This window comes from Amblyomma mixtum, chromosome 2, assembly GCF_055824585.1.
Source record: "Amblyomma mixtum isolate Tamu chromosome 2, ASM5582458v1, whole genome shotgun sequence".
Taxonomy (NCBI): domain Eukaryota; kingdom Metazoa; phylum Arthropoda; class Arachnida; order Ixodida; family Ixodidae; genus Amblyomma; species Amblyomma mixtum.
This window is the reverse complement of record NC_143013.1, coordinates 230538559-230554150: the sequence shown is the minus strand read 5'-3', so window position 1 is coordinate 230554150 and position 15592 is coordinate 230538559. Positions and strand designations below refer to the sequence as shown.

At 50.1% G+C, this 15592-nt stretch overlaps 1 long non-coding RNA gene across 1 annotated transcript; it reads right to left on the bottom strand.

Moving 5' to 3' along the window:
- Positions 1 to 4741: 4741 nt before the first annotated feature.
- On the bottom strand, positions 4742 to 13839 carry LOC149362903 (uncharacterized). The gene is made up of 2 exons (XR_016288538.1): positions 13108 to 13839; positions 4742 to 5146 (listed from the first exon to the last, which is right to left on the bottom strand). It is a non-coding gene; the product is annotated as an uncharacterized LOC149362903 (long non-coding RNA).
- Between the last annotated feature and the right edge of the window lie 1753 nt (positions 13840 to 15592).

The following is a 15592-nucleotide window of genomic DNA, read 5'->3' as shown; positions in this document are numbered from 1 at the left end:
GAGTTACCCAACGTCCAAGTCACACTACGAAGCTTGTTTCTTTAGGTGACACACATTTTCGAACGGTTCTCTCACTTGGTTTCTCGTGCGAAAAGCCAGTGCGTCGCCATTAAGCGGCCGTGCAAAAAAAAATTACCGACGATTACGTTACTTCCTAATGCGAAATTTGAGCGCAGCAAATAAGCTGTTTCACCTTTTCGATAGATTGAGGCAAAGAAATCGAGCAACACATGTATGCGCTATCACAGAATTTTTTTTTTATTTTTCACACGTATTCCTTTAACAAAGACTGCACTAACAGTTCTTGACAGCCATGAAGGAAGCTTTGTGGTCGGAGAAATAGACTGATATATGTTCGACTTGGTACACCAATGCTTGATTCTCAAAGACGAGATCTATACAAGTGCCTCGCGAGGTTGTCACAGCCGTGGGACGCGTTACGAGTGAGAGGAACGGGATGTTCTCCCGCATAAGTGTTAGGAAATTGCTGTTTGTCTTTATGTCAACATTAAAGTCCCCCACTACTAACATCGGTGTGGATCGATGGACGGTTAATGCGAGTTGCAGGAAGTAGGCAGCTACTACCAGCAAGCCGTTGGGCAACTTTGCGGCGCACAGTTCGCCAACTTCATGTGACGTGCCAAATATTTCGACTGGTATTGCAGAGAGACCTGTGCGCAAGTAGATAGCGACTCCCGCCGCTCTGTTGTGGTCTCTGCGAGCACCACAGCAGTATAGGAAATCTATGATTTCGAGAGGCTCTTCGGGATCCATCCAGGTTTCAGCAAAGCAAAGTACAGAGGAATGGCGCAGAATGTGATCGTGGTGTACGTCCTTGGCATGTGCGGCAAGGGAGCGTACGTTAAGAATGTGGTTGTGAATGATGAATCAAGTGCTGCCAGCGAATGACGCGTCCATTGGCTGTCTGCGTGTGTTACTGATGTGTGGTTAACATGTTAAGCTTCGCCTGTAAGAGTGGAACGCGACAGCGTCTTGCAACGCTGCCAGGGAGTCCACAGAACGCCATCGCCAATTCGGCTGTACGCCTTGCTGGACGGTAAATTTATTTTTTGAGGAAAGGAAATGTATCTCTCTCTCTCGCATATCTGGGTGGACACCTGCACCTCGCTCTAAGGGAAAGGGGGAAGATGGGAGTGAACGAAGACGCCGTATTAGCTAGACGCGCCTTTGTTCATTCCAAACCATTCAGCTGGCATTACGGAGTGGCTAGCGTGCTCGTATCGCACTCCGGAGACCCTGGTTCGATTCCCCAACTTGACCAATTTTGTTCTCGGTTTTATTGATTTATGCGGTCTAACTAGAAAGGTTAATTAGGCTATTTCATATTTATATTATTGTATTTCTATCCATCGTGTTCTGTCATTAACCTGTCAATTGTTGGAACTGTCTAGGATGTTCGACACAACGTATATGAAACGAGCAACGTCTTACTGAGTGGGGAAGTGCGTGGTGGTGGAGGGAACGCGGCTTCGTACTTATGTTTTTTTTTCAGCAGCGTCTCCTTCCGCGGACGCTGTTGTCGCTGCGGCGCGCGTCTTTTCTTTTCTTCTGACCTCTTCATTCTCCTCTATATTAATTAGGCTAATTGATTAATTAAGCAATTAACTAAACTCAGTCCAACTTAGTTGCAGCATCACTATACGATCCCTTTGATTGGTTGCATGGTTACTAGCCAAAGTACAATTGGCCCCATTTGAAATTCGCGCACTGTGACGTCACGAGCATTTCGACCAATTGAAAAGCGTGACATTGGGGGCGGAGCTGGTTACGAGGCCGACGCCGACGCCGACGCCGACGCGAAACCCAGGAACGGACGCCAAAGAGCTGCGCTCTAAAATGGCTGAGGCTTAGCTTAGGTTAAGCCTAGTCAGATGCGAAGCATATTGTCGCCGAGTTGCATATCGAGCACGCCGCTTGGCTAGACGTTCTTCACGCTCTTCATCAGTCTCTGTAGCATGCCGCAACTATTGCTTCTCATTCCAACGAGCAGCCCTGGCTCCAGGAGGCATCTCTATCCCGTGTACGCCTAGCAGAGGCAGGCGCACCCCCTTGTATACCGCCGCTCCAGCATCACGTGTTCACTACAGCGCACCTAGAGGCAGAAGCAGGAAACACATTGGTCGCGACGCCTCGCGCGACGGCGCGAGCTGGGGCCCCATTCCTCCTATGTCGTTATGTCACGCATCACGTGGTCCTCCTTGGCCGCGACGCCTCGCGCGACGTCGCGAGCTGGGCCCCCGTTTCTCATCTGCTGTGACGTCACGCATCACGTGGTACGACATGGAGGTCACGAAAAGTCAATGGTAACGATACCGCCACGCTCGAGGAGCTGGGTTGGGCTATTTTAGTACCGTATTTTCCGGTGTATAAGACGCACCCTTGTATAAGACGCACCTGCCATATATACAAGCTGTCACTGAAAAAGTTCGTAGATAAGACGCACCCGTGTATAAGACGCACCCCAGTTTACCCAGTTAGGCTAGTGAGGCTTAATTAAACACGCTTGCGCGACTATCGCGAAATGCACCGTACCTGTGAGCAATTCTGAAGCAACGCTAAGTGATCGAAAAAGGCAACACTCACGCCATACCCTTCCACGTTTTAGCAAAAAAGAAAGAAAAATAGATACAGCTCCCCATATGTAGAGAACATTTTATTTCTACTTGAAACCTTCGAAGTCTTCATCTGCAGATGCGCTATCAAAAGGTTCACTCATTTCTGGAAGCAACTCGGCTGAAACATGCACTACGTACACGGAGCAATAAAAGTTGCAAAGGGTGACTAAAAAAGAACGCCGGCTTGTCTTGACAATGGCGAGAAACGCGATTGCCACCATCTTTTGGCGCTTCTCATTACTTTTGCTTGGGGCCTCCGAAACAGCCGCGAGTTTGTGATCCCGGAAGTCGTCATCCTCGCCGTTTCATGATAAAGATCACCTAGAATGTCGCGCACGGCAGTCCCGGTATTGAAGTATTAACCGTGTTACAACCGCGTTATTGGTAGTGATATTTTTTAGGTGAAAAAAGCTTGAGCATGAACCGGAGTAATCGATGAAGTCGCAAAAAAATGATGAAAAATTCGCATATAAGACGCACCCTTGTATAGGACGCACCAGCAAGATTTTCGAAAAAAAGCCGCGTCTTGTACACCGGAAAATACGGTATGCTTCGCATAAAAGTATCGTTCATGCACTTCGCTGCTCAGAGCTGCTTGAAAAATTCAGGGGGCACTTTGACTGTCTAAAGTGCGTAGAGACGAAAGCGTTTTCCGCACCACTTTGACTGCCTCTGTGGCACTGGTGGCGTCACATGTAACTGAGTACTAATTACTAAGCGACGACAAATCACTAATAATGGTTAATTACTGATTTGTGCCTGAATACTAATTAACTGCTGATTAATGACGCTTAAGCTTCGCCTTTAGGAGTGGAACGTGACAGCGTGTTGTAGCGGTGCCAAGGAGTCCACGGAGCACCACCACCCGTTCGGCACGATGCCTTGCCCTTTGAACGCTTTTTGAGGAAAGGGCGCAGTAATTCTCTGTCATCTCGGTGGACACCTGAACCGCACCGTAGAGGAAGGGAGGAAGTGGGAGTAGAAGAAGAAAGACAAAGATGGCCCGTAATGAAGAAAATGAAAATTGTCTTTGAGGAAAGGAAATTACGCAGTAACTGTCTCACATATCTCGGTGGACATCCGTCAAAATTCAGGGGGCACTTTTTTGACCTAAAGTGCGGTCACTGATGTGTGGTTAAGATGTTAAGCTTCGCCTCTGAGCCATGGAATGCGACAGCGTCTTGCAACGCTTCCAGGAGTCCATAGAACGCCATCGCCCATTCGGTTCTAGGCCTCGCTCGTCGGTAAATTGGTTTTTTTGAGGAAAGGAAAGGTATCTGTCTCTCATATCTCGGTGGACACCTAAACCTCGCCAGGAAGGAAGGGAGGAGGATGGGAGTGAGCGAAGACACCGTATTCACTAGACGCACCTTTGTTCTTCCCAAACCATCGAAAGACAAAAAAAAAAAAAAAAAAAAGCTGGCATGGCGGAGTGGATAGCATGCTCGTCTCACACTCCGAAGACCGGGGTTCGATTCCCGAGCTCGACCAGTTTCTTACTCGGTTTTATTTATTTATATTGCCTGACTAAGCTCATTCCCACTTGGCGAATCACTATACGATCCCTTCAATCGGTTGCCTGGTTACTAGCTAAAGTACAATTGGCCCCGTTTGAAATTCGCGCACTGAGACGTCACGACCGTTAACCCTAGGGTTAAAATAAATCTAAAGGAACCTTTCTTTTAAAATTTTGGACCTTCTAAAAAAAAAAACACCCGGTATATCTGCGTACGTACCATCGGGGGCAAAAGTAATAAATTCCCCCTCCAAGTTCCGACCCGTTCCGCTTTGCGTAGGGGCGCCACATGACATCGAAACGGGCCCCGAGCGGTCTCGACACCCATAGAGTTTCTTACTATTACCTAGATGGAAAAGTGACGGCCCGTCTATAGGAGTTTGCGTGGAGCTTCCTGATGACCACTTCAGCCATAGCAACATGAAGTTGCCGATGCGGACGTAAGCAACTCTTCAACCCGTAATTCAACCGGCTCTGTTTCACGGTCATGGCGGCAGCCTCAAAGCGGCCATCTACAAGCGCAGAACGAAGGGTTGGAAACTGAGGAAAATGAAGAGATAGTCAAAAATGAAGCAAGAGAATTTCAGAGTACACTTCCTCAAAATAACGTTTATTTCCCTCAAGGGAAAATACGTATACAGCAGAAAAAAAAGCGCAATCCCTTCGGCGAAGGCACCGGGACCATATAGTTCTAGGGTGACCGCCAACCTCGACGATCGCCGCATCGGTGACAACGATACTTGCATCCCGAAATGGCTCTTGAACGGATTTGACCATTCGCTCCCTTTGGCTACGATATGCAGCTAATGGGGATGTCCGGTCGCCATCGAGTTCAGCCACCGCACAGCGCCCAGCCATCGTGACGCGGCCTCGCCAACGTTGGCCACTTTTGCAAGCATAATACCGGAACAGCGGCTGGAACGCGTCCTGCTGGCTCGATCCACTGGACCTGCGGTCCCTTGCGTAGTTCCTTGTGGGCATCTGCACCCGGACCCTGCAGCCACATACAAGAGGGAGACACGAGCGTGAGGCGCTTCAGAAAAACCGGGCACACTTTAATCTCGCACCGGCATTACGGTTGGCGTTTTCATGCAATTATTCAGGCAGTCGACAAGAGCCGAAGAGGTGCTTGCTGACCGTGCAATGCAGCGGCCATTGAGGGTGTTTTGTTTGTAAAGGACGCAGTGAAATACCGTGAAAGGGTGTGCGTGCTAGAAAGAGAAGACACACAGACGAAGCAAAGTACCGTACGCTCACGTATGACTAGCGGACGTACGCTTTAGCAATGCCTGGGATAGTTTTTCCTGTGCCCCGCCGCGGTGGCCCAGTGGTTACGGCTCTCGGCTGCTGGAGCAAAAGAGAAGGGTTCTATACCGGCCGTCTATAGTGACTGAAAATAAATTTCACAGGTTCTCTTTCCTCGCACCAGAGGTGCCCCGCCAGAGATGGTTTGTTCACTTGAAGACTGAAGCGTTCCTTCGCATCAGGGGTGCCCCGCCAGAGACGGTCTCGTGATGAGTTGAGACGCAGGGGTAAGGCGAATACTTGAAGTTTTATATACAAATATTTACACCATACACAAGTTCAGGCACTGGAGATACATTAAACAGCAAAAAGATACACAACAACAAAAAGGTGGAACTGGCTAACACTAGGGGAGGCCCCTTACTCGGCATAGCCGAAGATGCATAGCACCTGACCTTAGCGCAGAACCCTTATTCCGGCCCCTGGGCCCGGTTTTAAAGACCTAAAGGCCCGGCCGACATTTGGTGGCTTCCAATCATGTTACGATGTTCACATGATTGGTTTATCGAGAGCCTGGCCAGCCCTCCAGCTTCCGTAGAGCAAAACGCCCTTTCTACAAACACAAAGCACGGTCGTGTCAAATAAAAATTACCGACGATTACGTTACTTCCTAATGCGAAATTTGAGCGCAGCAAATAAGCTGTTTCACCTTTTCGATAGATTGAGGCAAAGAAATCGAGCAACACATGTATGCGCTATCACAGAATTTTTTTTAAGCATGAAATGCTTTTAGCTCCCGTTGTCGGCAGTGTGGTGACGTCACGCCGAGACCGAGAGCCATCATCCGGGCACTGAAATCCACTCATCCCGGCTCTGAAACGAAAACATCCGGGCACCGTACGAGACTTAACGAGATTTAACGAGACTCTCTAAGCCCTCCTACGCGACCGGCATGCAAGCGCCGGTTGGTCTCCAAACGAGACAAAAAAATAACTGCTGCCAGTGCCTTCTCAATGTTTATCAAGATATCAGTGGAGCTGTGGGTTTGATAATGCACGGAATTATAATTTCCGATTTCTAATAACGCGTGCAAAAAGCACATAAATGCCACGTTACACTTCGTTCTCATACGTGATCCGGGGGAGAAGCGCTGCGTTCAAAGGGCAAGGCATCGCGCCGAACGGGTGGTGGCGTTCCTCCCTTCCTTTACGGTGCGGTTCGGGTGTCCACCGAGATGACATTAGGCCCGTAAACATTTCATGCTTACTCTACTCTCGTTTACGGGAGAGGCAGAGATTTTTTTATTTTTCACACGTATTCGCAATTTCGGCTCGGGCGGTGCACATATACAGATCCGCCGCCACCGATCTGGCTCTCTCATTGCCACCGCACAGGGGTTGCATTGGAGGAGGAGCGAAGAAAGGAATTAAGTTCGAGCCGGCGCTTTGACAACCGGAGACTCGCAGGAAGAGGGGGGAGGGGGGCGGCGTGTACACCCAGCGGCAAACGATGGGGGCAGAAGCGCGCGCAGCAAGCGGACAACACGATAAAGGGAGGAGGGAAGAGATAGCAGCGACTGACTGATGCCGATAGCGCTGGGGGGATGAAAGGGGGGCGGAGCTGGTTACGAGGCCGACGACAACGCCGACAACGCCGCGAAACCCAGGAACGGACGCCAAAGAGCTGCGCTCTAAAACAAACACAAATATACATTCGTGCCAGCACGTGCGTGAATCGGTACCGCGGGGCGGGGGACACCCGTACTTCCCGGCTCATTCGCGAGCGGCAGCGTTCCGAGAAACGAGACGCTTCGCTTTGAGCGCCCCCAGCCGCGTTCCGATAACCCCGCGTGCACTGCCGATCCCTTACACTGAAAATTGGCGATACGGAGCTACACGTTTGGAAGAATCTCCCCACAAGCAGCACAGATGCTGCAGAATTCTCCGCTGACACGGCGCACGCTTGAAATCTGGACGCCTGCTCATGCCTCCGTTGGTAATCAGACGACTCATAACCTAGCTCGAGAACTGTCCCGCCGAGCTTGTTCGTGCCGCCCGCGCTGTTTCCTTACAGCGAAATCCTGCTGCACTACAGGCTTGCAAGGCTCACATTCCCCCCAGCAGATAAAACGCTCTCCAAGCAACAGGCCAAAGCCTGGCGTAAACTTCAAATTAAAACCTACCCAAATCTCCAATTGTGTAGCTTCTATTCGGATCGATTCTACTCAGACAAAAGCAAAAATGTGATAGTAAAGCCGATCTAAATCACATGATTTAGAAGTCCCTACCCGCAGGTCACTTCATTACCGACCCAGGGAGACAGATCAAGCTCTACCAGCTATAGCTGAAGACGCCGCCGCTGCCCAAGGGATAGCGGCCGTCGATGGCTTCCGGTCGCTCCTCTGTATCCGCTGGTAATAAAGTTTCACCACCACCGTGGAACGTTTTGATTGGCGGAACATGTGCAACATTCAGCCCGTGCTCCAGGTGGCGCAGGAATGACCAAGATATCCCGCAAGCAACTCAGATGTAAGACCATCTGCGTTCCTTTGCCCGAGTCGAACACTACCGTTGAACAGCGATTTCAGAGACAAATGCACCAGCTTCATCGCTTTGTAACATTCCTGGAACGTAACCGTGGCCATCCAGCACTTACGAAATGGAAATAAATGGACAAAATGTAATCCACAATATATTGTGCATCGAAGAGTCAAAAGCCGGTCGTTTAGATAAACGCGAAGGTTGTACATCATATATTAAGGCGTACCACGTGCCATGGTGAGATACCAACAAGAACTGGGTACGATAGCAATGGAAAGCGGTACAATGTACAAAGATAAACCGCTGTGAGAGGTTCGCGAAGTGCAAGGAAGCATGGTTGCTCTCATTCCAGCTTGAAGGCACTGCGTATGAAAGGGGCTAAATGTTGTTGTTGTGACTGAGAGAAGGATGAAAATGAAATTGCACGGGCCTGCCTACTGGCTCGAGCCAAGCCACCACCGCTGCCACGTGCAGATAGAGGAAAGTTAACAGATCAGATGAAAGAGAAAAAGGAAAGAAAAGACGCGCGTCGCAGCAAAAACTGCGTCCGCCGGAGCGGACGCTGCTGAAAAAAAAATAGATAAGCTGCCGAAGCCGCGCTCGCCGAAGCGAGGACAGAGAGAAGTTTATTGCGTACGAACCAAAACAAAGAAACAATTCGGTACATGGCACACACACAGATGACAGTTATCTACAAAAGTGGTAGTCAGTGCTAAATGCAAAAACACCACAAGTTCTAGGTGACTACACGTAACAGCCCTTGGCAGAATGGCTTCTGATCTTTTTGGGAGGTGTTTTCAGGCTTGAAGTAATGCCTCCATTAAAATGAATATTACAAAACCCTCCCTCCCCTCCGCTCACACATATTCTTTATCATCGCGCATAACCAGTGCAAAAACGACAGGTGCCATATGAGAAATCAGGAAGTTTTATCTACGTGTGGTGACGATCCATTGCTGCAATCTTGAGCTCTGCCATGTCGATACCTGCTAGACTCATTTCGCCCTGCCCCCGCGGTGGCTCAGTCGTTATGGCGCTCGGCTGCTCAAAGGCCTGAAGAAGGCGGATGAGCGGCTCCTTCTCCGCCTTCTCACCAATACATTGCTGTGCCCGGCAGCGCTAAAACATTTTGACCCCTCCTTTAGCGGCAGCTGCCCACACTGTAGTGCAGTGTCTTCTGACACTTATCACATGGTGTGGGCCTGCCCCTCCAACCCCGCTATTCCCCCCATCCCCAACCCAACCCGGGAGGACTGGGAGGCGACACTGCTCGGCTGCCACGACTTACAGGCCCAACAAGCCTTAGTCGGGCGCGCCCGGGCGGCGGCAACCGCCACTGGGGTCCCATACCAGGGACCTCCACCTAGTGTTTGTAAGGATCGGTCCCTTACGGGCTGATCCAAACATACCTCCTGCTCATTCGTAATAAATGTTTTCACCACCACCACCCGAAAGACACGGGGTCGATCCCGGCCGCGGCGGCCACATTTCGATGGAGGCGAAATTCTAGAGGTCCGTGTCCTGTGCGATGTCAGTGCACGTTAAAGAACCCCAGGTGGTCGAAATTTCCGGAGCCCTCCACTACGGCGTCCCTCATTGCCTGAATCGTTTTGGGACGTTAAACCCCAATAAACCAAACCATAAAATCATTTCGCCCTGTCGGAGCTTCCACCCTTCCTTACGGCGCAGTTCAGGTGTCCACCGAGATATGCGAGACAGATAGTGCGCATTTTCTTTCCTCAAAAACCAATTTTTTTAAGTTTTCATATCTGTGGCCTGTCAAGACCATCAAAATACCTATGCCCCTCGAGGCTGCTTGTGGACACGACTGCTCACGCGTTCTTTTAGCACAAAGGGAAAAAATCTTTGCGGCGCCAACAACAACAAAAAAGGCTGAGGATTAACTTGGTTAAGCCTGGAGAATGCGAAGCATCATCGTGTCGCGTAATTTGGAGGCGCACAACCACAGCGACGGCGCGAGGTGGGCCCCCGTTTCTCCACTGTCGTGACGTCATCGTGTCACGTGGTGTGACGTCATGTATCACGTGATTTGGGGGCACACAACCACAGCGACAGCGCGAGGTCGGCCTCCGTTTCTCCACTGTCGTGACGTCATCGTGTCACGTGGTGTGACGTCATGTATCACGTGATTTGGAGGCGCATAACCACGGTGAAGGGCTGAAGTGGTAGCTAAAGTAGTATGCTTCGCATAAAAAAAAATTGGAGGCTTATCAAGGTTAAGCCCAGTGGATGTGAAGCATGTCAGCGTTTGGAGGCATCTTGACCGCATACACGCCCGGCGCAAAGACGCTGGCGCGGTTGCGGGCCCAGAGACTGACGCGACGGCGGGCGCGCGCCGCCTCATCCCTGGCGTGACATTACATATCACGTGATGCAGCGATGGTGGCGCCACCGCCACGTCGCGCGCGACGGCGCGAACCGAAGCGCCGTCGGACATCGCCAGGCGATGTCCGACGGCGCGATATGAGGCCCCATCTGCAGCCGGTGTGACGTCATCACGTGACGTCACATCATGTGCTCTCACTTCAAGGTCAATGGTGGCCACCGCCGGGAGGCGACCGACGGCGCGATATGAGGCCCCATCTGCAGCCGGTGTGACGTCATGTCACGTGACCTACTTGAAAGTCACTTGAAGGTCAATGGTGGCCACCGCCGGGCGTCGCGCGATGGCCCGAAACCTACGTTAATATGCTTCGCATAAAAAGATTACCGAAGTCACTGGGGAAATTCTAAAGTGTGATGGGCGCTGCCCGCACTGTGGAGAGATCTGCGATATCTTTCACATGGTGTGGGCATGTGCTCAGAATCCTCACCTTCCCTCCTCCCCCACCCCCACCCGAGAGGCATGGGAGACTGCCCTCCTCAACTGCTCCACACTGGAGTCCCAAAGGGCTCTGGTCAAGCGGGCGCGAGACGGGGCCTCGTCATGCGGTGTCCCGGACTAAGGATACCGACCATGCAGCAGGTTTTTTTTTTTTTAACCCTCAAGCTCTCTTTGATTAAAGTTTTTCACCACCACCACCACCCCGAACCGCTTGGCGCGTGGCGGGCTTCACGCACGAGCGGTTTTTATTGCCTTTGGCGACTACGGTCGCTATTTTTATTGTAGTGTTTCGCCTTTGGGGAAGGACATTCCCAAAGGTAGTGGAAAAGATTGGATATGGGCACGCCACAGGTGGTACAATCAGGTGGAAAAGTGGGCTGAAAGCATGCGAGACGGTGGAGGGAAATAAAGCAGCCTGTCTGTAATTGTCGCCATGTGGCGCTGGATGAGGGCGAGAAGGTACTGTGGGGTGGTGGCAGTGTCACGCGGCTGTTTGTAAAATGTCGTGATTTGGTGATTTGTAGAGAGGACCGATGGGGCTTCTTACGCAGGGTTGGGTGCCTGATCCTCCGGGGTCCGGGAGGAGTGTTCTCGGGCCAGCGCATGAACGCGCTCATTACCGGGGATCGAGGCATGCCCAGGGACCCACGACAGAGTAACCGTTCGGTCGCGATAGGTGACTGCATTTTACATGACAAGTGGCCAAAATTGCAGATGACCCAGAGCAATTATTGAATGAATAAGAGGCTGTACGTTTTAGGGGAAAAAATCTCAAGCCGGTGTGAGTAGGACATTGAATTAATTTTGACGAGGAGCCTAATGGATCAAGTGGATAGGCAAAGAATTGGAGTTGGCATAATAGGAAACGATGCCTTTCCTGTGATGCACGGCCTCTATCCTGGATGGAGGGTATGGCCAGGGGATTTCAAAGGCCCGGTTTTAAAGAAAGGTAATGACGCAGTAACTACCTCAAGTATCTCAGTGGACACCCGAACCGCGCTGTAACGGTAGGGATAAAGAAGGTAATGAAAGAATCGTCTTGTCTTGGGCTAGTTGGTTTTTCATGCTGTAGGTATTTGCAGCGCACACGAAACAAGGACGGACAGACAAGGGAAGGAAACACAGCGCTGACTTTCAACTGAGCTTTAGCGGAAAAATAAGCGACTTTTAAACAAAGAAATTTAACATGTGACTCAGAAGATGTCCAAACGTCCTACTACATGTGCTATCCAAAATCACTGACGTTTTTTATCAGGTTTTATCTAGAGTATCAGTGTGATTTTGGATGGCACATGACTAGGACGGTTTGACATCTTCCGAGTCACATGTTAAAAAAGATGCCCAGGCTTAGCTTGGTTAAGCCAAGAATGCGTTGCATATTGCGCGGTATTTTTGCGCGAGGTATTGCTTGGCGGCACTCGATTTTCTCAGCACCTTTTCCTCCATGACGTATGGATGGATGGATAGGAGCGCCCCCTTTGAAACGGGGCGGTGGCAACCGACACCATGCTCAGCCGTCGTTTTTTTCTTTCCTTTTTTTTTCATGTGTTTGGTGACGTCACGTGGTTTGGTTGGTGGCTGCCCGGCCGCCCCCAAGGGCTGAACTGAGTGATTGCAATATGCTACGCATAAAATTCTTTGTATAAATGTCGCTTATTTTTCCAATAAAGCTCAGTTGAAAGTCAGCGCTGTGTTTCATTGCCTTTTCTGTCCGTCCTTGTTTCGTGTGCGCTGCTAATACCTATATACAGTGATGAAAGAAGGAAGAGACGCCGTAGTGGAGGTCTCCCGAATAATTTAGACCACCTGGGGATCTTCACTGTGCACTGACATCGCACAACACATGGGCGCCTCTTGCATTTCGCCTCCACTGAAACGCGGCCGCCGTGGCCGTGTTCGAAGCCGGGAACTCCGGCTGAGTAGACGGAGCCCCTTAACAACTGAGCCACCGCGGCGGGTTGATCCGTAATCGTCCGTTTTCCGCTCCCTCTGCTTCAGTGCAAATCAGAATCATTATGAAATGTGCCGTACAGACCGCATTTGCATGGTCTTTGTGATGACCATGACAGCGCGATGCCCGCACATCAGCCTTATCTGGTAATTACGAAGCCATCGAGATGTCTGCACGCAACAGTTTCTAAAATCGCATCAGAAGGCCAACACACAAAGAACAAAAAAGAACGCCACGAGCGCCTGTGGTGTTCGTTTCTTTTCTTTGTGTTTTGGTCTTGACTATGAAGTCTATGAACCAACAAGCCCACAAAGCCACACTACTGATCTAAAATAACGCACAGCAAAGCCGAAGCAACAAGCGATCCTATTTACCTTACCGCCACGTCTAGCGTGTCGTGTGCAGCCGGTTGTCGTGGCCAGTGGGAGAGTGAAATCGGTAGAGAATTGAGGAGCAAAATGTTGGGGTCCGAGCTGACCAGCAAGGCCTCCCACCGCTCGGGAGAAGGAAGCTTTATCAACTCCGCCGGAGGCGGATCATCTGCGCAATTCCACAGAATGTGGTCGTAGGTGGCCCTTTCGCCCCATTTATGGCAGTTTGGGTCGTACTGGCCAGGGTACATGAGGGCAAGCACTGCCGGATTCAGAAGGAAGCGTGTTCGCAGTCGCCACCAGGTAACTTCCTGCGCTTTTGTTAACGATTTGTGGGGAGGGGGATATGAGCGCCTCTCCAGCCTAAAGTGATGGGTGATGCCATGAAATGAGATCAACCGGTCCCTCGTGTAATTCGGGGCGGAGGGCGCGCTCATTGCCCGGTCGACGAAACCTCGGGCTTGCGGGTGAGCCGCCCCGAGCGGGCTAGTGAGGTCGCCGCCAGCCATGGGCTAGCGGCCATCAAGTACCTGTCTCCTGCAGCCTGCTCTTGACAAAACAAATGTTTTACAATCCAAAAATGAGGAGAAAATGGCCGAAGTGAGGAGAGTGTCGCTACATTCAGCATGAAGGGGTTTTAGTTGAAATTATAGTCACTCTAGTTGGAACTTCTGAACTCAATCAGCAGTAAGTGTCGGCTATAGAACAGATGTTTAGTTTAGTTTATGGGGTTTAATGTCCCAAAACGACTCAGGCTATGAGAGACGCGGTAGTGGAGGGCTCCGGAAATTTCGACCACCTGACGTTCTTTAACCTGCACTGACATCGCACAGCATATGGGCCTCTGTAATTTCTCTTCCAAAGAAATTCAACCGCCGCGGCCGGGACCGAACCCGCGTCTTTCGGGTCAGCAGCCGAGCACCATAACCACTGAGCCACCGCGGCGGCAGAACAGATGTTTGTTTATAATCAAGAATCAAGATCTTCAGTTAGAAAGGGATTAAGCAATGAAATATGGGGAACAATGATGGCAGAAAAATTTTAAAAAAGAAGAAATGCTGCGCATAATTTATCAAAGGAGGATAGACCGGCTACTTCAATCGTTTCGCTTGGACGAAGAGAGTGGGGAAAGGCAGAGACGAAAGTTCCTATCGGCGGATGCAATAGACGATATGCGAAATGCGCAGCGCCATCTCTCGACGCTCCGAGAACTAAGTCCTCCATGTTGGCACGGTACAGAAAACGAAACCGCTGCCCAGCGTTGGGTTAAAACGGCTGCGCTTCGTTTGAAAAGTAAAATGCCGATGCAGTGTTGCGCTACCCTCTCCACTGTGAAAAGACACTACGATGCGTGCCAGAACTAGGTGCGTTCCAGCTTTTCGCTTTTCTATTTTTTTTACTCCGTCCCAACGTTTTAGTAACACAAAACGCCATGCGAGGTATCATGTGTCAGCGCGCGGATCAGAGCGCAGCTTTCGCTTTCTGCGCTGATTTTTGACAAATCTCTCGAGGTGATTTGCGTTTAAATTAAGATAAGGACCACAGCCTTTGTTGTCTCTGATCAAAATTAGAAGCCGATTTCGTGCATTTATCAACTCCCCGGTCGGGCGTGAATATATATAGACGCATACTTGAACAACGTAATAGAGAAGGTAATTTTTTTGAGCGGGCCAATCGCTCGTGCCGTGGCGAAATAAGTTCACTCGAAGAACCATATGCCGATTACTGCTTAGTTTGCTACGTGTTCAGTTAAGTTTTTCCCGCGTTCAATTAGTTTTAGAAGGGCCAGCAAACTCTCTGGACCATACGCATATGAAGCAATTTACACCCTACGTATAAAAACTGAGGTGCGAATGCTTTATTTCTTGAGGATTCCTATACCTTCCATATCTGCGGCGACGAAAATCTAAAAAAAAGAAGCGAATAATATAGCTACTTTATTATGAAAGAGGGACGCATTTCTAAGCTAGAAAGTTCGTGCAACAGTGTTCTGAAAACGCTTCAGGCCGTCAGATTTTATTATCGTTGTGGCAAGCTTCAACAGCTTGCTTCGCAACAAAGCCATTTGTACAAGTTTGGGAGTAAGCTAATTAAGTTTCGGAAGCAACCGAACATGCTAATTTCACCCCTGCACACACAACTTGACCAGCGTATAGAGTCCGTGCAGGCACCTACAGCTGTACGCTCTTTCTCTAATCAAGCCGCCGCGGTAGCTCAGTGCTTATCTGAAAAAAAAAAAAAAACTGCGTCTTTGCTTACATTTTGAAATATATATGCCCATTTTCTTCTTGGTAATATCGATTGACAACATCGCAATACTCGCTTCAACTGCGTCTTAAGCAAGACGCGGTTTCAACGAATTGCGGGGAAAATCAACCGACGCCGGGCTCTGAAACGGTGACGTTGAAAACCGCAGATGCGCATTGCACATTACAGTAAAGGAATCGAATTACGCAGCTGGTCGAGGGTCTTGTGTGATTATACTGCA